Source organism: Hordeum vulgare, chromosome 3H (assembly GCF_904849725.1).
Source record: "Hordeum vulgare subsp. vulgare chromosome 3H, MorexV3_pseudomolecules_assembly, whole genome shotgun sequence".
NCBI lineage: Eukaryota > Viridiplantae > Streptophyta > Magnoliopsida > Poales > Poaceae > Hordeum > Hordeum vulgare.
The window spans coordinates 182500515-182524509 of NC_058520.1; positions in this window are offsets into that span (position 1 = coordinate 182500515).

Here is a 23995-nt window from a genome sequence, read left to right on the forward strand (position 1 = left end):
ACTTGATGAGGTGAGACCCTCGAAATAATTGAACGGAATGAAAACAAGAAACTCTGAGATATCTTGAACAATCCAGATAGAATAGAGATGGATCAATAAAACAGAGAGACTTGAAGAAAATTTGAACATGGAAAAATCATTTACAGGATGAAAAGAACATGATCAGCACTCACAGCTTGAATTTAATTTACCGAAAAGAGAACAGGAATGAAAAATGATGAGCTTAGAACTCGTGAGAATCTTCATAATGAATCACCGGATATGATAGAAAAGAAAAGATACCGAAAGCAACAATGAAAGAAAGGCACTTGGATGATAAGTAAATCACTGAAGAAAAGGGTGGGAGGGCGGAAAAAACAAAGACTACTTGGGACAAATGAGAGGAACTCCTGAAAAAGAAATGAGTGATTGATCTTGCAAATATTTGGACAAGATTGAATTCACTTGAAGAGAAGCACTCCGGTTGAAATGAATTAACATGAAAACTCCGGTTGACAAGAATTTGATAAGAGAATTTGATTGAGAAAAAGAATTAGAATTCCCATAAAAAATATGAAAAGACCTCCTGGAAATATAGGAATTTACCACTTGACATCGAAGCAACTCGAATTACCATACTCCAACAAAACAAATGATGCGGCTTACGAAACAAGCTAGAACAAATTCATGTCAGAGATTTCGTCCGATATTTTCATGGATAGGATCGCACGGTCTCGATCGTACATTGGATTGTCATATTGAAATGACGCTCGAATTTTCTCCCTAGGCGTAGCGAACTACAAGGCTCGTTGAAGCATACTAATGACATATATCGAGACTGTCCTGTGTAAAAATGACCGTGAACAGACGAATCCACTAGATGTCGAACCCCAACCTCACATCATGCATCTGTTGGAAGATTATCCTATAAGTGTCTACTTGAATTCCCACCTAGGAACTCCCAAAATTTTCTGGTCATGCAATCGGGTCCATGGATACAAGGAGTAAAATCCATCACTCAACTCCTAGCAATAACACTAACCCGTCCAGTGCATCACATCCGTCAACACACAACCAAAGATCTCGGAAACTCATCTATCTCACACCCTTGTAGTCACAACGATACTAACTAGGGCGGTACCCCCGAACTCTATGCACCAGTACTAGGGATGCCGGGCTTATCTCGCCACTATTAGTATTGAAGCAATTTCGAACATCCTCTGTCCTGAGATGCTAAGAAATCTGACTGATAACAATGTGCTCAAGAATCCCCTAGAGCTCAGCTCCCCGAAATAAAATTAACACAGTAGGAGGCACCAAGTTAGAACTCCGTCACATCGACATCATATAGATTCCAAAATATCCGCGTGATCCAATTTTTTTTGAGTGAGAAGAGGAGTAGAACTAAAATTATTACGTCAAGATTCCTCACTAGAGAATAGAAGAGGAGAAAAAAAGAATCCTACTCTCCGATATATAACTAGACTCAAAGCAGTTTTGCTAGACTCGACTTGGCCAAGTTCGATCAATCAAGGGGGCTACTAGGTCAGTACTGCTCTGATACCAACTTGTAAATCCCAAGATGTGATCCTATCCTTATTTTGGTGCGAGGGCCTCGGCAGGGATAGAAGCGCATCTCAGACTTAGTCAAAATAACAGATTTTGACTAGATGCAGTTTTCAGGAACATAGCAACTTTGACAGTGAATAAAACTATGATGCAAGGTCCTATTTACAAACTTGTGGCACCAAGTTGTAGAGGAGTTGACTCACTAGAATTCTTGCGATTGGTGCAATCACCAAGTATCAACACATCCATGAGAACCATCAATACAAGAGGGAAGAAAATAACAGTTCCATCAATACAGATGCATCCAAGGCTTTGTGCGGAGCGCGGATATGCTCGACCACAGGATCAACCGATTCAAGCATCGATTCTGTAGAGATTGACAAAGAATGAAACTCTGAATCGAGACTGAAACAAATTCAGAGAATAAGAGAAACAACAGTGCAGGTCAGGTGTTTGATGAAATGCAAATGGCATGTGCACAAAGAATTTTGAGTTGAAAGTTTTTGGGGAGGGCTCTCATTGGGGGCAGAGACAGTGTGAAAATTTTCAGAATTTTCGAAAGGGTTTAAGGCAGGTTTGAAATGAAAACAAGAATCTGAGGTCAAACTTGAGTCAAACCAAATTTGGAAATTTCAAACTTGCGGACCCAAAGTTTTTGGTGATAGAGGTTGAGGATACTAAGGTCTACTAAGTGCAAGACTTTGGCTTAAAAACTCCAAAGGAATCACTATGTTCCTTTGTAAATTAGCTAGGGTTCAAACTGATTACAGAAAATCCCTTTTATCAAAATAATCTTTGAAAGGTGGTCCAACCCTTCTAAAGTTTTGGAGAACATATTGAAGTGAAACTTTAGAGGTTGGAGAGGTGCAAAAAGATTTAAAACAGGATGGGGCAAAAAAGTAAACCTTTTTAAAGAAATAATGGAGGTCCATGGAATAAATTCCAAAGTTTGCAACAGAAAGAATATTCTTTCAAACCAATTTATTTCGAGAAGAGGCTAAAAGAATACCCTTTTTAAACTAGGCAAGTTGAGAAATGAAAGCTCCAAAGGTTTTCTCAATGAGATTGTAAAAGATCTTCAAAGTTTTTGTCAAGCCAAAATTTAAAAATCCAAGAAAATCAAGGAAATCCAAAAATTAAAAATCTTGGGTGTTACACTGTTACAAATCTCCCACACTACAAGAGGATCTCGACCCGAGATGTAGGACTGAAAGAACTCTGGGAATTCGGAACGGAGGAGGTCCTTGCGTTCCCAAGTGGCTTTTTTTTGGAATGATGTGACCATCGAACTTTGAGGAACTTGATAGACTTGTTGCGGGTCTTGCACTCAGTCTCTTCAAGAATTGCAACTGGATGCTCATGGTAGGAGATGTCTGGATCGAGATCAATGTCTCGGAGGTCAACTGTGCGCTCGGGGTTCTTGATACACCTCCGGAGGTGAGAGACGTTAAACACATCATGCACATTGGAGAAATTGGATGAAAGCTGTAACTGATAATCAAGATCACCTCTCTTGCCTACAACTTTGAAAGGACCAACAAAGCGAGGAGCAAGCTTTCCTTTGATACCAAAGTGCTGAGTGCCCTTCATGGGAGACACTTTGCGATACACAAAATCATCGAGCTGAAAAGTCATGTCACGTTGCTTGCTATCGTAGTAGCTCTTCTGATGGGACTCAGCTGCTTTGAGATTACCCCGAATGGCACGACACTTATCTTCTGCTTCAACGGTCATGTCATTCCCAAGAATCTGACGATCACCGGTCTCACACCAATTTAGCGGGGTACAACACTTCCTACCGTATAGAATCTCGAATGGTGCCTTGCCTGAACTTGCTTGAAATTTGTTGTTGTATGAGAACTGGGCAAACGGGAGGCAGTCTTCCCACTTCATTCAAAAAGAAATCACACAAGCTCTGAGCATATCTTCAAGTATTTGATTGACTCTCTCCACTTGACCACTTGTCTAAGGATGGAGGGCTGTACTGAAATGGATCTTAGTACCCATCGCAGTCTGAAAGGAATCCCAGAACTTGGAAGTAAAGATGCTTCCACAATCTGAAGAAATGAGCATTGGAACACCGTGCAAAGAGACTATCCTTGAAGTGTATAGCTCTGCCAACTGAGCTGCCGAGATAGATTCTTTGACCGGAAGGAAATGAGCAACTTTGGTCAACTTGTCGATGACGACAAATATGGCATAATTGCCTCTCTTTGACTTAAGAAACCCAGTGACAAAATCCATCTCCACATGATCATATGTGAATGAGTGTGATGTGTGTCGTAGAGTGAAGGTAGAACATCAATGTCCAGCTGGTCTCCTCCATCCGGTCAAAGATCAAAATCCTCAACCCAGTGAAGATAGGCTGGAATTGAGGTGAGCTTCACCTTGAGTGTATTGAATGCCAATTCACACTATGGAGATCAGGCATATTTCACACTCTTGTGAAAAAGGTTGGACATAGGCTTAGCAATCTTGGAGAAGTTCTCCACAAACCTTCTGCAATAGCTTGCAAGCCCGATAAAGCTTCGAAGGTGCTTCACAGTCTGAGGAGGCTCCCACTGAACAATGGCCAAAACATTTTTAGGATCCACCTTGATGCCCTCGGCAGATATGGTGTGTCCAAGGTACACCACTTCCTTGAGCCAAAATTCACATTTTTGAAAACTTCACATAGAACTTATGCTCTCTGAGCTTATCAAGCACTTGCCGGAGATATTCTTCATGCTCTTCCTCAGTTTCAGAAAAGATCAGAATGTCATCAAGATACACCAAGACAAATTCATTCTGGAAGGGGGAGAAGATATAATTCATCATCCGAGAGAAAGATGGAGGAGCATTGGCGAGACCAAAATACATCACTGTGTACTCATACGAGCCAAAGCTTGTCCTGAAAGCAGTCTTTGGAATATCTTCTTCGTGAATGTGGATCCGATGATAGCCCATCCGAAGATCAAGCTTAGAGAAAATCTTGGCCCCTTTCAATTGCTCGAAGAATTCATTGATGTTGGGAAGTGGATACTTCCTGATTGTCTTCTTATTCAATGGACGGTAATCGACACAAAGTCGGTCTGTGCCATCCTTCTTCTTGACAAACAAAACGCCACAACCCCAAGGAGAAGAACTTGGTGTGATTAGACCCAGTCATTCTTGCTCATCAAGTTGCTTCTTCAACTGTTTCAGCTCTTTGGGACCAAGTTCATACGGACGCTTGAAGACCGGTTCAGTTTGAGGCTCAAGTTCAATTACAAACTCTACTCGTTGGTGAGGACGCATTCCTCGCAATTCTTCTGGAAATACATATTCATACTCACAGACAATCGGAACTTGAGAAATGGGTGAGATTTCACAATTCTCATTGAGGGAAAAGAGACGGATCGTGTCATCGCGAGCAACGAAAATGATCACGTCCACCGAAGGATGAGTCTACTTGACTTCTTTGGCTTCACAATCGACAAATGCCTTGTTCATCGCAAGAAAATCCATGACAAGGATAAGATCAGTATCTGAATTGCCAAGGACAATTGGAGAAGCCAAAAAGGAATAATTGCCCATCTTGACAGAAACATCAGGGGATTCCATGCTTACATGCATGAACTTGCTCGGAGAAACAACCGACAATAGCTTAGGCAACTCCTTCACGTGAAATTATGCTTGGATGCAAAAGATCTAGAGACGAATGAATGCGATGCAACAGTGTCAAATAAAACCTTTGCAGGAATTGAATTAACCAAGAGATTACCCATGATCACATCTTAGGAGTTCTCTGCTTCAGCTGCATTCACCATGTTCACCCTTGCTGACCTGGGATTATGCTTCACCATTGCATTGCTTGGAGGCTTGATTGGAGGAGGAGGAGGAAGATGCGGCTGAGTGATACACTTGTTAGAGTAGTGACCTGATAACCCACAAGTATAGGGGATTGCAACAGTTTTCGAGGGTAGAGTATTCAACCCAAATTTGTTGATTCGACACAAGGGGAAGCCAAAGAATATTCTCGAGTATTAGCAGTTGAGTTGTCAATTCAACCAGACCTAAAAGACTTAGTATCTGCAGCAAAGTTTCAGTAGCAGAGTAGTGTGATAGTAACGGTAGCAGCGGTAACAGTAGCAGTAGTGACAACAGTAGCGATAACAGTAGCAGCAGTGACAGCAGTAGCTGTAAAGTAACTTAGCAAGGACCAGTAGGAAAAGACTCGTAGGCATTGGATAGGTGATGGATAATTATGTCGGATGACATTCATCATGTAACAGTTATAACATAGGGTGATATGTAACTAGCTCCAGTTCGTCAATGTAATGTAGGCATATATTCCGTATTTAGTCATACGTGCTTATGGAAAAGAACTTGCATGACATCTATTGTCCATCCCTCCCATGGCAGCGGGGTCCTAATGGAAACTAAGGGATATTAAGGTCTCCTTTTAATAGAGAACCGGAACAAAGCATTAGCACTTAGTAAATACATGAACTCCTCATACTATGGTCATCTCCAGGAGTGGTTCCGGCTATTGTCACTCCGGGGTTGCCGGGTCATAACACATAGTAGGTGACTACAACTTGCAAGATAGGATCAAGAACACACATATATTGATGAAAACATAATAGGTTCAGATCTGAAATCATGGCACTCGGGCCCTAGTGACAAGCATTAAGCATAGCAAAGTAGTAGCAACATCAATCTTAGAACATAGTGGATACTAGGGATCAGACCCCATCAAAACTAACTCGATTACATGATAGATCTCATCCAAACCATCACCGTCCAGCAAGCCAATTAGATTACTCACGAACGATGAAGAGCATCATGGAATTGGCGATGAAGGATGGTTGGTGATGACGACGGCGTCGATTTCCCCTCTCCGGAGCCCAGAACGGACTCCGGATCTACCCTCCAGAGGAAGAACAGGTGGTGGCGGCGGCTCCGTGTCGTGAAACACGATGAACTCTTCTCTCTTAATTTTTTCTGGGCGAGGGAGAGTATATAGAGCTGGAGTTGGAGGTTGCGGAGCCACGAGGGCCTCACAAGCCTGCTAGGCGCGGCCAGGGGGGGCCTCCTGGGCTTGGGGGCTTCTGGCTCCGCGTCTCCAGGTAATTCTTGCGCCAGTATTTTTTATATATTCCACAAAAATCCTCGTAAATTTCCAGGTCATTCCGAGAACTTTTATTTCTGCACAAAAACAACACCATGGCAATTCTGCTGAAAACAGCGTCAGTCCGGGTTAGTTCCATTAAAATCATGCAAATTAGAGTCCAAAACAAGGGTAAAAGAGTTTGGAAAAGTAGATACGATGGAGACGTATCAACTCCCCCAAGCTTAAAGCCTTGCTTGTCCTCAAGCAATTCAGTTGACAAACTGAAAGAGACAAAAGAAAAACTTTTACGAACTCTGTTTGACCTTGTTGTTGTAATTATGTCTAACTCATATTCAGATTTTCAGCAATATCATAAGCTAACCACATAAGCAATGACATTTAGGTCTCGTGATGTACTCTTATCAATGGCATAATCAACTAGCGAGAAATAATAATAAGTTTGAAACGTCAACACTTCAATCAAAACAATCATGAAGCAATATGAACAGATGGTATCTTGCTAGCCCTTTCTGAGACCGCAAAACATAAATGCAGAGAACCTTCAAAGACCAAGGGCTAACTGAACATTGTAATTCATGGAAAAGAAGATCCAGTCACACTCATACTCAATATCAATTAATAGCAAATCATAAAAATGACAGAGGTGCTCTCTAATTGGTGCTTTTAAAAGAAGAGGGTGACTCAATAGAAATGTAAATAGATAGGACCTTCACAGAGGGAAGCATTGATTTGCAGAGGTGCCAGTGCTCAAGCTTTTAAAACAGAGATAAATAATTTTGGGTGGTATGTTTTCATTGTCAGTGCGATGACGAAGAGTTTTCACCATCTTCCATGCTACACATATTATAGGCGGTTCCCAAACAGAAAAGTAAAGTTTTGACTCCCCCACCACCGATCAATCATACTCCACGACTAGCCGAATCCTCGGGTGCCGTCCATACCAACAACAATCCAGGGGGAGTTTTGTTTGCAATTATATTTTCAATTTGAGCATGGAACTGGGCATTCCGATTACCACCCCCTTTCTCGTGAGTGATAGTGAAGAAACACGTATCGAGGATAACACGCCTAGCGTGGAAGATACTGACCGCCCCTTGTCACCACATGAGCGGTTCGGGCATACAAAACAGATTATTACTTGAAGGTTTAGAGAGTGGCACATGCAAATTTACTTGGAACGGCAGGTAGATACCACATATAGGTAGGTATGGTGGACTCATATGGAACAATTTTGGATTTATGGAAGTGGATGCACAAGCAGTATTCCCGCTTAGTACAAGTGAAGGCTAGCAAAAGACTCGGAAGCGACCAACTAGAGAGCGACAACAGTCATCAATATGCATTGAAATTAACCAACATTGAGTGCAAGCATGAGTAGGACATAAATCACCATAAACATGAATATCGTAGAGGCTATGTTGATTTTGTTTCAACTACATGCGTGAACATGTGCCAAATCAAGCCACTTGAATCATTCAAAGGAGGCTACCATTCTATCATACTACATCATAATCATCTTGAAATTCATGTTGGCATCCAAGACAAACCATTATAAGCTCCTAGCTAATTAAGCATGGCATCAGAAACTATGATCTCTAAGTTGTCACTGCAAACATGTTTCTCTCATAACAATGCTGAATTAGGAACGATTTGCTAGTCATATTTACAAAAACAAGATAGGTGAAGTTCATACCAGCTTTTCCAGGCCCAGTCACTTCATCATATATCGTCATTATTGCCTTTCACTTGCACGACCGAATGATGTGAATAATAATGAGAGTGTACGTGCATTGGACTAAGATGGAATCTGCAAGAAAACTCAGAGGAGAAGACAAAGTAATATGGCTCTTTGACGGATAAACATATATGCATGTGAGAGCCGTTAAACATTTTAACCATGGTCTTCTACCTTGACCCAAAGAAAAAGAAAACTATTTACACGGGAAAGCTCCCAACAAGCAAAAGAAGAACGGGAAATATTTTTGGGTTTTCTTTTTAAATACCACTAAACAAGCTAGAAAGTAAACTTACAACTAGTTTTTTTTTTGTTTTTATCAATTTAAACAAACACACGAGAAGAAAGCGAGAAAAAGAAATAAACTATCATGGATGATACAATGGCAAAGTGTGAACACCGACTAACAAAGTGAAAGTGTGAGCATGAATATAAAGTCGGTGAGAAACACGTACTCCCCCAAGCTTAGGCTTTTGGCCTAAGTTGCTCTACTCCCACGAGGGAAGTAACCATCTCCGGGGTACTCCGGAGTGTACTGAGGGTGCCACTGCTGGGTGAGCTCCTGTGGCTCCCACTGATAAACTGGCATGTGGTACTCGACTGGTAGCTCGGGCACGGGCGCCTGTGGTGGCGATATGCCCCAATATGCGTAGACGTCCAAGGGCATAGTAATGTACCTGCCTAGATGAAGATTGAACAAAGAAGGAGCAAGCAAAGTAATAGTCTCAGAAGTACCCTGGCTAAATACAAAGTTATAAATCATCCTCTTATTTATATCTTTATCAAGAAAGTCATGGCGAACCATGCTATCATAATCTAAATATCTCTCGGGAAGAAGAATCTCTTCTTCCTCGTACAGTCTAATAGGTATCTCAAAATGTTTAGCAAGACGGGTAGCATAGATACCTCCATAAACAACGCCTTTAGTACGGTTCGTGTTCAACCGTTGAGCCACTATAGCGCCCAAGCTATAAGTTTTATCTTTATAAAGAGCTTCACGTGAAACCGCAAGATCTGGGGAGCTAAGAGCCCCAGCTTTCCCACGGCCAATCAAACATTTTCCCACGAATAATGAGAGATACACAAGCACGGGAAAATGTACACTAGCAACTCTAGCGCAAGACACTCCTCTCTCCTCTCCTACAACAATAGTATCAATGAAAGCCTCCAAGTCCCGTGGACGAGGTTCATGTATATCCCCAACATAAGGTAAATTGCAAACATTGCAGAAATCCTGAAGTGACATGCGCCGGGGGATATCATATAACTTGAACTCAACAGTAGGAGGACTCTTCCTTGGATAAAAATTAAAGCTTTGCACGAAAGTATTAGTGAGGAGGAGGTATTGTGGACACTTATCTTCAACAAATGCGGTAAGGCCTACGTTCTCCACCAAGTAATAAAAATCCTCATAAAGACCGGCGACACGTAAGAACACATCGCTTGGCCACTCGCACACTCGAACTTCTGCAACTCGGGGGACCGGATACTTGGGTTTCTTCTTCTCATTTTCATCTTCCTTGGGGTCATGGCTTGAAGAGCCTCTTAGGAACCTCCTCATCTTTTCCTTTTTCTTTCTATGATTTTTTTTGAAAATTTTAGTGACTCAAAAGAAAAGTGAACAAGGCTCAACAAAACTCATAGCAACTACTCCTACAAGTGCCTAGAGGCTATATCATGCATCAAAACTACTTGGGACCAACTAAAATTAACATGCAAAGCTCAAGAATAGGGTCACCAAGGCAGCAAAAATACGCAACGAATAAAGCACTAGAGAAAAAACTAATTGGACCAGTGGAGGAGTCACATACCAAGGAACAATTCCCCAAAACAGTTTGGTGAATGGGGCTTTGCACAAGGAGATCGAAAAATGCAACAAGAAGAGAAAGAACACAGGTTTGAGCTGTAGAATGATTTTTTCTGGAGGTAGAAGAAGGAGATGGGAGCTGGAATAAGTGGAGGGGGGCCACGTGGGACCCACGAGCCTGCCAGGCGCGGCCAGGGGGGGTGCCCGCGCCTCCTGGTCTTGTGGCCCACTGGTGCATCCCCGTGACTAGCTTTCTATCCCAAAATTTTTCATATATTCCAGAAAAAATCATACTTGAATTTCAGGGCATTTGGAGAACTTTTATTTTTGAGACACTTTTCTAAGGGACGAAAAAAGCAGAAAACAGGAAAATAAAGCTAAATTTATCATTTTTCTTCTAAACAACCGACAGTAAAAGTTGGTAACAGAAGGTTGTAACTTCTAGATTCATCCATCTCATGGTCATCAAAAGAAATCCGTCAATAAGGTTGATCAAGTCTCCTTGACAAACTTTTTCGGATCACATAAAACCGGAAAATTTTCGAATAATCACTAGGTTACCTTAACAGGGATGTGCATATCCCCAACAAGTAAATCATACTTCATCTTGACAGTAGGTATAGGGCATTCAATGCTTCCAATAAGAATTGATGAAGATTTTTCAATAGCATTGATGCAATGTACTCGATATTGTTTCTTCGGAAAGTGCACTCTGTGCTCATTACCATTAACATGGAAAGTGGCATTGCCTTTGTTGCAATCAATAACAGCCCCTGCAATGTTTAAAAAGGGTCTTCCAAGGATGACCGCCATGGCATCATCCTCGGGAATATCCAGAATAACAAAGTTCGTAAGATAGTAACGTTAGCAACCACAATAGGCACATCCTCGCAAATGCCGATAGGAAAAGCAGTTGATTTGTCGGCCATTTGCAAAGACATTTCAGTGGGTGTCAACTTATCCAATTCAACTCTATGATATAAATAGAGAGGCATACCACTAACACCAGCTCCAAGATCGCATAAAGCAGTTCTAACATAATTTCCTTTAATGGAGCAAGATATAATGGGCACTCCGGGATCACCTAGTTTCTTAGGAGTCCCACCCTTGAAGGTGTAATTAGCAAGCATGGTGGAAATCTCAACCTCATGTATCTTCCTTTTGTTAGTCACAATATCTTTCATGTACTTAGCATAAGGATACATTTTGAGCATATCAGTCAAACGCATTTGCAAAAAGACAGGTCTAATCATTTCAACAAAGCGCTCAAAATCCTCATCATCCTTTTTTTGGATGGTTTGGGAGGAAAGGGCATGGGTTTCTGAACCCATGGTTCTCTTTCTTTACCATTCTTCCTAGCAATAAAGTCGTTCTTATCATATCTCCTGTTCTTAGGTTGTGGGTTATCAAGATCAACAACAGGTTCAATCTCCACATCCTTATCATTACTAGGTTGAGCATCATCATGAACACCACTATCAATATTATCACTAGGCTCATGTTCATCAGCAGATTGTGTTTCGGCATCAGAAATAGAGACATCACTTGGATTCGTGGGCGTAAAAGCAACAGGTTTGCTAGCATGCAAGTTCCTATCATCTTTCTTTTTCTTCCTATTACCAGGATGACTAGGTGCATCGGTGTTAACTCCTTGAGAATCTTGTTCAATTCTCCTAGGATGTCCCTTAGGATACAAAGGTTCCTGAGTCATTCTACCACCTCTAGTGACAACTCTAACAGAATTATCATTCAACTCATTGAGCAAGTCATTTTGATCCTTAAGTACTTGTTCTACTTGAGTAGTGACCATAGAAGCATGTTTACTCAAAAGCTTAAGATCATTGACATTTCTATCCACACAAGCACTTATATGATTAATCATGCGAGCATTTTGTTCCAATTGTGTGCTAACATAATCATTGAAACTTTGTTGTTTGGCAACAAAGTTATCAAATTCATCTAAGCATAAGCTAGCAGGTTTATCATAAGGAATATCACTCGCATTGAATCTACGAAGAGAATTTACCTCTACTACCTTTGTCGGGTTATCAAGACCATGTATTTCCTTGATAGGTGGTAGATTCTTAACATCTTCAGATTTAATACCTTTCTCTTGCATAGATTTCTTGGCTTCTTGCATATCTTCAGGACTGAGGAATAGAATACCTCTTTTCTTCGGAGTTGGCTTCGGAGGTGGTTCAGGAATAGTCCAAGCATTATCATTGCTCAAGATATTATTCAATAGAATTTCAGCTTGTTCCACAGTTATTTCCCTGAAAACACAACCAGCACAACTATCTAGGAGGTCCCTAGAAGAATCGGTTAGTCCATTATAAAAGATATCAAGTATTTCATTTTTCGCAAGAGGGTGATCACACAAACCGTTCACTAACTGGACAAGCCTCCCCCAAGCTTGTGGGAGACTCTCTTCTTCAACCTACACAAAGTTATATATATCCTGCAAGGCAACTTGTTTCTTATGGGCAGGAAAATATTTCTCAGAGAAGTAGTAAATCATATCCCGGGGACTACGCACACAACGAGGACCAAGAGAAGTAAACCAAGCCTTAGCATTACCCTTTAGTGAGAAAGGAAACAACTTAAGGATATAGTAATGGCGAATCTTTTCCTCATTCGTGAATAGGGTGGCTATATCATTCAGTTTAATAAGATGTGCTACAACCATTTCAGAATCATAACCATGAAAAGGATTAGATTCAACCAAAGTGATCAACTCAGGATCGACAGAGAATTCATAATCCTTATCGGTAACAAAGATGGGTGAAGTAGCAAACCTAGGATCATATTTCATTCTAGCATTCAGAGATTTTTCTTTCCACTTGCCCAAAAAATTCTGAAGATCATAGCTATCCTTACAAGCAAGAAAGTCTTCAGCTACCTCTCCCTCCATAACATAACCCTCAGGTATATTAGGCAATTCATATCTAGGAGAGCTAGTTCTAACAGGTGAAACAACAGGTTCTACTTCAATAATTTCATCAGTTTCAGAAGTATCATCACATTCAGCAGCAACTCTAGCAATTTGTGCATCAAGAAATGCACCCAGTGGCAAAGCAGTATCAAGCAAAGCATCATCATAAGCATCATGGACAACAGAAGTAGCATCATCAAGCACATGCGACACATCAAAATTTCTAGTAGGTGGTGGTGTCGCAAATTTACTCATAACTGAAGGTGAATCAAGTGCAGAGCTAGATGGCAGTTCCTTACCTGTCCTCGTAGTTGAGGGCAAGACTTTAGTTTTTGGATCTCTCGGATTCCTCATAGTGATCAACAGGCGTAAATCCCAAGTGACTCAGAGAATAGAGCTATGCCTCCCCGGCAACGGCGCCAGAAAATAGTCTTGATAACCCACAAGTATAGGGGATCACAACAGATTTCGAGGGTAGAGTATTCAACCCAAATTTGTTGATTCGACACAAGGGGAAGACAAAGAATATTCTCGAGTATTAGCAGTTGAGTTGTCAATTCAACCAGACCTGAAAGGCTTAGTATCTGCAGCAAAGTTTCAGTAGCACAGTAGTGTGATAGTAACGGTAGCCGCGGTAACAGTAGCAGTAGTGACAACAGTAGCAGTAACAGTAGCAGCAGTGACAGCAGTAGCGTTAAAGTAACTTAGCAAGGACCAGTAGGAAAAGACTCGTAGGCATTGGATCGGTGATGGATAATTATGTCGGGTGACATTCATCATGTAACAATTATAACATAGGGTGATATGTAACTAGCTCCAGTTCGTCAATGTAATGTAGGCATGTATTCCGTATTTAGTCATACGTGCTTACGGAGAAGAACTTGCATGACATCTATTGTCCATCCCTCCCGTGGCACTGGGGTCCTAATGGAAACTAAGGGATATTAAGTTCTCCTTTTTAATAGAGAACCGGAATAAAGCATTAGCACTTAGTGAATACATGAACTCGTCATACTATGGTCATCTCCGAGAGTCGTTCCGGCTATTGTCACTCCGGGGTTGCCGGGTGTTAGAGCATATATCTCCATATGTGGTTTTGGTAATTGATGACAATTCCTATGGACTAATGGTTGTCTTAAGTTATATTTATAGGATTTGTCCATAGGCACTTCTTGAAGTCCATCTGTTGGGTTCAAGGAGTTTATATGATGACCAAGATGTTATTCAAGGTATTATCCAAAGAATGGTCATAGAAACACTAGGTTGATCAAGATCTCAGACAAAGAGTAAATCAAGATGATCAACACACAAAGCGTATAAGATGTACCGAGAGGGATCAAGTGATCCCATGGTATGGTAAGCATTATCCATTACGTGTTTGTGTACTAACCCATGGTCTTTGTGAGACTCCTGTGTGGGGGTTAGGTGTGCTTTCATTGGGCTTGCGTCAAAAGGAAGATCTCATACAACCCATGAAGGATGACGTCAAGTGGTGATCGTCATCAAGATTGTGGTGTGCAAGTTCAAGTGGATCAGCACGAATATATCATTGAAACATAAGCTAACAAGGATGTTGATAAGGACAACCTCATGTGCTAACAAGGACAAGATCAAGATAAGCATTCCTAAGCACTACATGCTTGATTCTTGTGGATGTTCACATGGTGGACAAATGAAGATGAATACATAAGCTAGGCTTTCCGCATTGTGTATGGGAAAGCTACTTGAAGACTTCATCATGTCTTGCTTTCAACTTGAGCCAAGAAGGAACAACAACATCAAGCTCAGGTGAAAGGGCTAACTCAAAGGTATCAGTTCCTTTGACGTTAGTTGTGCGGAGTGATGATCAGCGAATAAAAGTATACACTCAAGTATGGATCATCAGTACTCTTTTATGATTCTTGAGTCCTTAGGGATCCCGCACTATTAAGAGGGGATCACAGGTTTTGCGATGAACTTGCTCAAACTACATCTTCACTTTCTGTTCAGACCACATCTCCACTGCTCTGCTGTTATCTGAAAACAGAACCAGTGCCTCGGACATCCGGCCTCCTCCGGACGTCCGAGGGCCGGACGACCGACAGCTTCGGAAATCCGGAATCCTATACCAGAGAAATCAGAGCCATATAACTCGGACTTCCGGCTCTCTCTGGACGTCCGAGGCCCGGATAGCCGACCAGCTTCGGAATTCCGGAACTATGCACCAGAGAAACTTGAGCCATATAACTCGGACTTCCGGCTCCCTCCGGACGTCCGAGGGCCGGTCAAGGCTCCGACGACCGACTAGCTTCGAAAATCCGGAGCCCTGCACCAGAAGAACATGAGTTCTATATCTCGGAAATCCGGCTCCCTCAGGACGTCCGAGCGCCGGACGTCCGACACCCGTCGGAAATCCGGAACCTACCACCAGTAGAAGTTGAGATGTATAACTCGGATTTCCGGTCCTCCCCGGACGTCCGGTGGCTGATAAATTCAACATAGGTTCAGTCGTATCTTCAGGCCTCGGACGACCGACCCCCGTCGGACGTCCGATTGCTGTTTAATTCAAAATAGTTTCAGTCGTATCTACAGGCCTCGGACGACCGACCCCTGTCGGACGTCCGACCCCTCGCGGACCCCCGGACTTCCGACAACTGTCGGACGTCCGGACCCTGTGTGACTTAAAGTGTCCCCAACGGCTCTTTTTCTCCCCCCACTATAAATACCCCCCTCCCACTTCGTGAGATGGTTGCCCAGCACAGCCTTATCCTCATAAGAACACATTTCCTCCTCACACACATTTTCTCACTCCAAATCTTAGATCCCAAGAGCATTTGTGAGCCCCTTTGAGAGTTGTTCCATTCAAAAGATAGATCGTCTCCCTCTCCTTCTCTCAACCCAAGCTATTTGTGATTTGAGCAAGTTTTGAGCATTCCCCGTGATCTTGTTACTCTTGGAGGTTGGACACTCCTAGGTGGCAGGAGTTCTTCGGAGAGGAATCAATTCGTGTGATTTCCCCCGGAAAAGTTTGTGAGGTTTGGAAGCCACCTCAAAGGCTTACCACTAGTGGTTGAGAAACGCCTTCGTGGTGTTATCTCAAAGGGAGAATAGGGTGAGCCTTCGTGGCGTTGGTGTGCCTTCGTGGTAACATCCACCTCTCTAACGGTGACTAGCTTCCCTCCAAGGAAGTGAACATCGGGATACATCTTCGTCTCAGTGACCTTGATTATCCTTAACCCTAACTCCTTACTTGTGGTTTACTTGTGTTACTTGAGCATACATACATTCATATTGTTTGTGCTCATTATATTGCGTTGGCTATTTCTTGTACAAGATTAATCATTCAAGCATAACCTCTATATCCACACGTTCATACTTGCAGCCTTTGATATATCGTGTGATATAGTGTGATCTAGTATCTTGTGTTGTTCACCTACTTGTCGTGTGATATAGCTCAAGTAAGTTTGTGTAACTTACTTGTGCTTGTTAGTAACTGTATTGTGTCCATCTTGGTAGATCGTGTTGTTGATACACGTTGCAGTGCCTAGTGCATTTAGGATTTGTGCTTGACAAGTACCCTCTTAGTTTATTTCCGCATTAGTTTCAAGCCAAATCCGAAGAAGTTTTTAAATAGCCTATTCACCCCCCCTCTAGGCGTCATCGAGGTATTTCCACCGGGTCATAACACATAGTAGGTGACTACAACTTGCAAGATAGGATCAAGAATACACATATATTGATGAAAACATAATAGGTTCAGATCTGAAATCATGGCACTCGGGCCCTAGTGACAAGCATTAAGCATAGCAAAGTAGTAGCAACATCAATCTTAGAACGTAGTGGATACTAGGGATCAAACCCCATCAAAACTAACTCGATTCCATGATAGATCTCATCCAACCCATCATCATCCAGCAAGCCTACGATGAGATTACTCACGAATGATGAAAAGCATCATGGAATTGGCGATGAAGGATGGTTGGTGATGACGACGGCGTCGATTTCCCCTCTCCGGAGCCCAGAACGGACTCCAGATCTGCCCTCTAGAGGAAGAACAGGTGGTGGCGGCGGCTCTGTGTCGTGAAACGTGATGAATTCTTCTCTCCTAATTTTTTCTGGGTGAGAGAGAATATATAGAGCTGGAGTTGGAGGCTGCGGAGCCATGAGGGCCTCACAAGCCTGCCAGGCGCGGCGAGGGGGGGCGCCTCCTGGGCTTGTGGGCTCCTGGCTCCGTGTCTCCACGTAATTCTTGCGCCAGTATGTTTATATATTCCACAAAAAATCCTCGTAAATTTCCAAGTCATTCCCAGAACTTTTATTTCTGTGCAAAAACAACACCATGGCAATTCTGCTGAAAACAACGTTAGTCCGGGTTAGTTCCATTCAAATCATGCAAATTAGAGTCCAAAACAAGGGTAAAAGAGTTTGGAAAAGTAGATACGATGGAGACGTATCATGACCCTTCTGACGACACTTGTAACAAGCCACCTCTGATAGCGGACGGAATTGAGCTTGAGGATTTCCTGACCTCTCCCGCTGAAACTTATGTTGGAAAGCTGGGTTGGGTTGGTTGAAAGATCCATGACCACGTGATGACGAGTTGATGGATATACTTCTCGCCACTCGTTGGTTACCCCAAGTGGAAGGTGGATATGTTGCCAGCAGCAGATCTCCCTTACACAGAGACTGTAAGGTTTATCGAACCAAGAGGACTCCTAGGCTCAACAAGTAGGTCTCTTCCACCCTGGCGCTAGTAGAATACGTGGACCTGCACACACAACAAATAACTTTGCTCCCAACGAGTACAAAGAGGTTGTCAATTTTCCGGCCTTGTAGTTTGCAAAGGATCAAAACACAAGCAGGAAAGTAATAGTGATTGCAACGGAAAAGTAAATGAAAGCGCTAAATGATGGAGGCGTAAACAATGATGGTGATATGGACCGGAGTCACATGATGTTCACTAGTGATGTCTCTCTCCCAAAAGACGATAAACAACTATGCTTGGGTAAACAAATTACAGTTGGGCAAGTGACAGAATTATGATCGCACCGCAATGCTAATTATGCTACTTGATAGTTAGAGGTTCAATAGTAATGGGCAGTACGCCAAGACAAGTAGACCGTTTATTCATCAGCATCTACTTACTAATCATCCACCTTGAGATATCTATCCAGAACATCTCGCCGGTATTAAGTTGCGAGCTCCACCCAAAGTGTAAACTCAAAGCAACGAACAACTGCATTAACGAATTGTGAGTAAGGTAAACAATCCTTGCAACCGTGGTCACAAGCACCGTTGTTTACTCCCTGGTGGCAACAAGCACATCCCCTAGTCTCATGTTTCTTTCACTCAAGCTAGACATCGAGGGGCATGAACCCACAATCATGCATAACGCTCCCTCTTGGAGTTACAGTCTACTACTTGGCCAAAGCAATAAATAGCAACGGAGAACATGCATGAATCACTAAGGAACATAATATAAAAGGATAATCAAATATATAACTCATAACAATCTGAACATAATCTCATAATCCATCGGATCCCAACAAACCGAGCATAGCAATAGAAAGAGAATTACATAGATGCATTGATCATGTAGGGCAACTCACAAGGACTAACCATTGACGCAAAAGATTGGAGAGAAGACATCACACAGCTACTTGTCATGGACTCATGGTCGAAGGAGGACTACTCACGACATGTCCGGGAAGCATCCATGGTGGTGGAGAAGCTCCCGGAGGTCAATCCTCCCTCCGACAGGGTGCCGGGAAGAGGTTTCCTGACGCTCCCGATCTCGGAAGCGTTGCAGCGGTGGAACAATGGAGAAATTCGCAATTCCAGAAAGTGTGCAAGGGTTTCCTCCGGGGACTCTAAATATAGGCCAAAGGAGGGCACCGGAGGAGGTGGGACCCACCGAGGCGACCTCCTGGCGCGGCCTAGGGCCTGGCCGCGCCAGCAGGCCTCCTGGGAGGCCCCTCGCCGCCCTCTGGCCCATCTTTGGTGATCCAGAAGCTTCTGTTTTGCTGATTTTTATATATTTTTTCTGGAATTTTTTGGGCTTCGGAAACTTGGGTAAAAGCCCCTGCAAAATAGACATCAACTGACAGAAACTGGCACTGGGTGCACTGAGTTAGTAGGTTAGTCCAAATATGTGTAAAATGATATAAAAGTGTAGCAAAACATATAACAATGTCACCCAAAAGATCATGGAACAAGCAGAAATTATAGATACGTTTGTGACGTATCAACATCCCCATGCTTAATTTCTTCTCGCCCTCGAGTAGATAAATGATAACACAATAATTTCTATGGTGACATGCTAACACACATATAAGAACTTAGAAGTAAAGCAAGTAAGATATGCAATTCAAGTCAAGACAATAACAAACAAGAGTCTATATCTAGTATTAAATTCAACAAAGTAAGAACATAAAGGTGCACGAGCTCTCGTTGTCCGTGACTCAAATGTCTCCAAATGGTGTTTACGTGCAAGAAGTGGGAGATGGGTTGAGATCATAAAATCTATTTTTTAGTTGAGAACTCAATCTACTAAACCTCACACTTGGTCTCCTTTGGAATCTTATTTTGACTCATCCCCAAACCACTAGTCACGCACATGTCAAAATGATCCTCTCCCTTTCGACTTTGAGCACTCATGCAATGGATGAGCGTAAGCAAGATATGTTGGCATTTAGGATGGCAAACAGAACAATGATGGGGAAGTAAGACAAAAAGGTGTGAAAGGCTCACATCAATGAGGACAATCATAGGCGAGAGAAAGCCAAATGATAGATATGATGTAAGGAGTAGGGATTGCCATGTAATGGATGCACATATGAGCTAAGGTAAGCTCTCCAATGGAACTAGTGGGGGTGCATCCAACTTTTTTGCTCATGAAGACCTAAAGCTCATTTGAGGAGGCTCATCATTGGAATATGCAAACCAAGTTCTATAGTGTAAGGGTCCCCACATAGTTATGCATGAATGATAATCTCTATGTAGTACCAATATATCAATGGAGTACAAGTGTCGATCTTTCAAAAGGAATAGTAGTGTTGCCCCCCTTTTTTTCTTTTCTTTTCTTATTTTATTTTTTTTGTGGCCTCTTTGGCTCTTTCTTTTTATCTCTCATTTGTCCTCTTTGGGATCTTTTGTTTTGTCCACTTTGGGATATTTTCCTCACTTAAGGGCAACACTCTATGTTTTACATGATTAAAAAGAAAAATCATCACATTTTATAAGAAGTACTCAACATAAAGACAAATGAAAACTATCATGATGTATGCAAATGTATGCCTCTGCCAGCGTAGCAGGATATGCAATGATACTAGCGCGTCATGTAGCAGTAATAAGGGCAAGGCCCAACTAGCATGCGGCTCTACATCAAGCAAAAGCATCTATGACATGAAGATCAAGTCATGAGATGGTGGATGTTGCATGTCAATGTATCTCGGGAAGGCTATGGAAATGCCTTAATAGGCTGGTATGGTGGCTGTTTTGAGGAAATATATAATGAGGCTTACGTATGACAGAGCGTATCATGTCATGGGTTTGGATGCACCGGCAGAGTTTGCACCAACTCTCAATGTGAGAAAGGTCAATGCACGGTACCGAAGAGGCTAGCATAATATGGATGGTGGAAGTGCCAACAATCGAATACTCACATTAGTCCGAGGAACTCATACACTTATTATCATTTACTCTCTATCTAGCCAGGAAATTCACAAAGAGACAAGTACCCAAAGTAGGAGTGTTTGGGGGTTTGGTTATCCTTGCGCATCCTCGACTCATGGTAACGTGAGGGTACTCTATATATTCCAACCCCTCCAGAGGTTAGCGATCAATTTAGTAGCTAGAGTTCTCAACTAATTTTTAGTTTTTGAAAGACACACGGATTTCCCAAAATATGACACCTATCACTAATAGGCTCAAGCTCTTGGCACCAATAGTCCAAACCTTACTCAAATCAATACCTCAAAACTATTGCAAGTTACTACTATACGTAAATAGCAACCTCGGTTACCTACTCATGCAAGACACACAACTCAGTGCAACGAGCCAACTCCTTAAACAAGATAAGCATGATAACTCAAGAGAGTTCTAGAAGCAACCTAAATAAAATCTCTTAAAAAGATAAGCATGAAAACTAAGAGCTAAGCATGACAGTAGCTACGAAAAGATGAAGAACACACAAAGAGGATAAGCATGAAAACCTATGTTCTGTTCTAGAGTGGAATGGAGCGTCTCTCTCTATAAAACAAGGTAGGCTAGGTTCCGACTTGTTATGAACAGCAAGAAAAACTAAAATAAACTAAAAAGTAAAGAGCGAGACGCTCCAAGCATAGCACATATCATATGAAGTGATAAAAATATAGCATGGAGATGGACGAAATGATGATTGTTGATAGAGAAGGGGATGCACGGGGGCATCCCCAAGCTTAGATGGTTGAGTCTCCTTTGAATATTTCTTGGGGTGCATGGGGGCATCCCCAAGCTTGAGCGCTTGACTCTCCTGTATCTTCTTTCATCATCTCCCATCGCATACTTGAAAACTCCCTTCACACGAAACTCATCATAAGCTGATTAGAGTGGTTAGTTCACTTAATAAACTAATTCATTACATGCTGGAAATAAAGTTTTCATGAAAATCTACTGCTTCTTATGAATGCCAAAAGGTTTTTGCAAATAAAAAGCAAGCTTAGGATTTGAAAAACAATGAAAACGCAAAACATGGCAGAATCTATGAAAAACAAAACAACATGTAGTAAATAATTTATTCGGGGAACTTATGCAACTCAAATCAAAAAACTCAAAAGAGATGCCAGAAAGAAAATTATATAGAGCATTCTGTAAAAAAAATCAGATAAAAATATGATCTGGTGATTTTTGGCGAATTTTTCCGTCAAGCAGACAAAATCTGTTTCTGGGTAGCATGTCACAATTTTTGAACTTTCTTGCAATCGGAGGCTATAACTTGGCACAAAGCTTAAAGTAAAGATACAATGATGTTGATACAAGCGTCAAGAGCACTAAAATAGAAAGTAAAAACAAATTGGGTTGCCTCCCAACAAGCTCTTTATTTTATGCCTTTGAGCTAGGCATAATGCAAGAAGATCAAGTGTTATCCACTCCAAAAGAATAACTTGCCCGAGTAACGGACTCATAAGGTAACTTAATCTTCTTTCTAGGGAAGTGTTCCATTCCATTTTTAAGAGGAAATTGTAATTTAGTAATTCCCTCTTTCATGTCAATGATAGAACCAACGCTACAGAGAAAAGGACGTCCCAAAATAATTGGACATGAAGGATCACATTCAATGTCCATAATAAGAAAATCAACGGGCACACAATTATCATTGACAATAAGAATAATATCATCAATTCTCCCTAAAGGTTTCTTTATGGAAGAATCAACAAGCCGAACACCAAAAGGACATGGATCATAAGGTTTCCAATCAAGCATATCATACATTCTTTTGGGCATAACGGAAGCACTAGCTCCAACATCACACATAGCAAAGCAAGATATATTATTCTATTTTATTTTGACAATAGGATCCCAACCATCTTCTAGTTTCTTTGGAATAGAAGTGTCTAGCGTGAGCTTCTCCTCCCTAGCTTTGATAAGAGCATTGGTAATATGCTCGATGAAGGCAATATTGAGTCTACTAGTGTGGGGGTATTTAGCCATTCTTTGCAAAAAAGTGATGACTTCGGAGGGACTACAATTGTCAAAATCAAGGTTACTACCATTAATTAAAGTGGTACTAATATCATCTAAGCTCATTCTTTTGGTAGTCTCTAAATTCAAGGACCTTCTTGTCCTATAGTTGAGGTATTAGCATCACCATTAATAGGTCCATTGGGACTAGGAGTGTGATGGGTGCTAAATTTTTTGAGATCCTCAACAACTTTTATAGTGGCAATGATAGTGTGCGTAGGAAGGCTCTTAATTATCTCTTCCTCTTCCTGAGGTACAACCACTTCGGGTTTGGCCGCCATTTGATTTATCAAAGTGTCCTGTGTGTGAGACATATTGGAAACTTGGGTCTCCGTAGTGGTGAGTCTAGTTTGGAGGTTGGAAATCTCACTATTCAGGCTCTCAAGTTGTCTTCCAATGTTTTGCAAAATAGAAGAATGCTCATCTAATTGTCTATAGAAGGCTTTGTTTTGTTCATATTGGGTGTCCATATAATTCTTTGTAGCCTTCTTTATCTCTAAAAGTTTTTCATAACTAGGCATTCTTCTATCATTAGGAGTGTTACTATAGGTGTCGCTATTCCCATAGTTGTTGGATGGGAACGGTCTAGGATTGCTACCAAAATTACTCCTATAAGCATTGTTATTGAAGTTGTTCCTAGATATGAAATTAACATCAACTTTCTCTCTTTCTGGAGCAACCAAAGAATTTGAAGGAACATCATGAGGATCAATAGGAGCTTGCTTAGTAAGTAGAGTCATGATCATGTCAACCTTATCATTAAGAGATGAGATCTCCTCAACAGAGTTTACCTTCCTACCTGTTGGATCTCTCTCGGTGTGCCATTGAGAATAATTTGTCATCATCTCATCCAATAGCTTTGTGGCGGCACCAAGTGTAGTTGACATAAAGGTTCCTCCCGCGGCCGAGTCTAACATATTCCGTGAGGTAAAGTTCAATCCTCCATAGAAAGTTTGGATAACCATCCAAGTAGTCAAACCATGTGTAGGGAAATTCTTAACAAGAAATTTCATACTTTCCCAAGCTTGAGCAACGTGTTCATTATCCAATTGCCTAAAATTCATAATGTTACTCCTCAACTGGATAATCTTAGCAAGCGGGTAATACTTCCCAATAAAAGCATATTTGCACTTATCCCAAGAATCTATGCTATTCCTAGGCAAAGATTGAAGCCACACT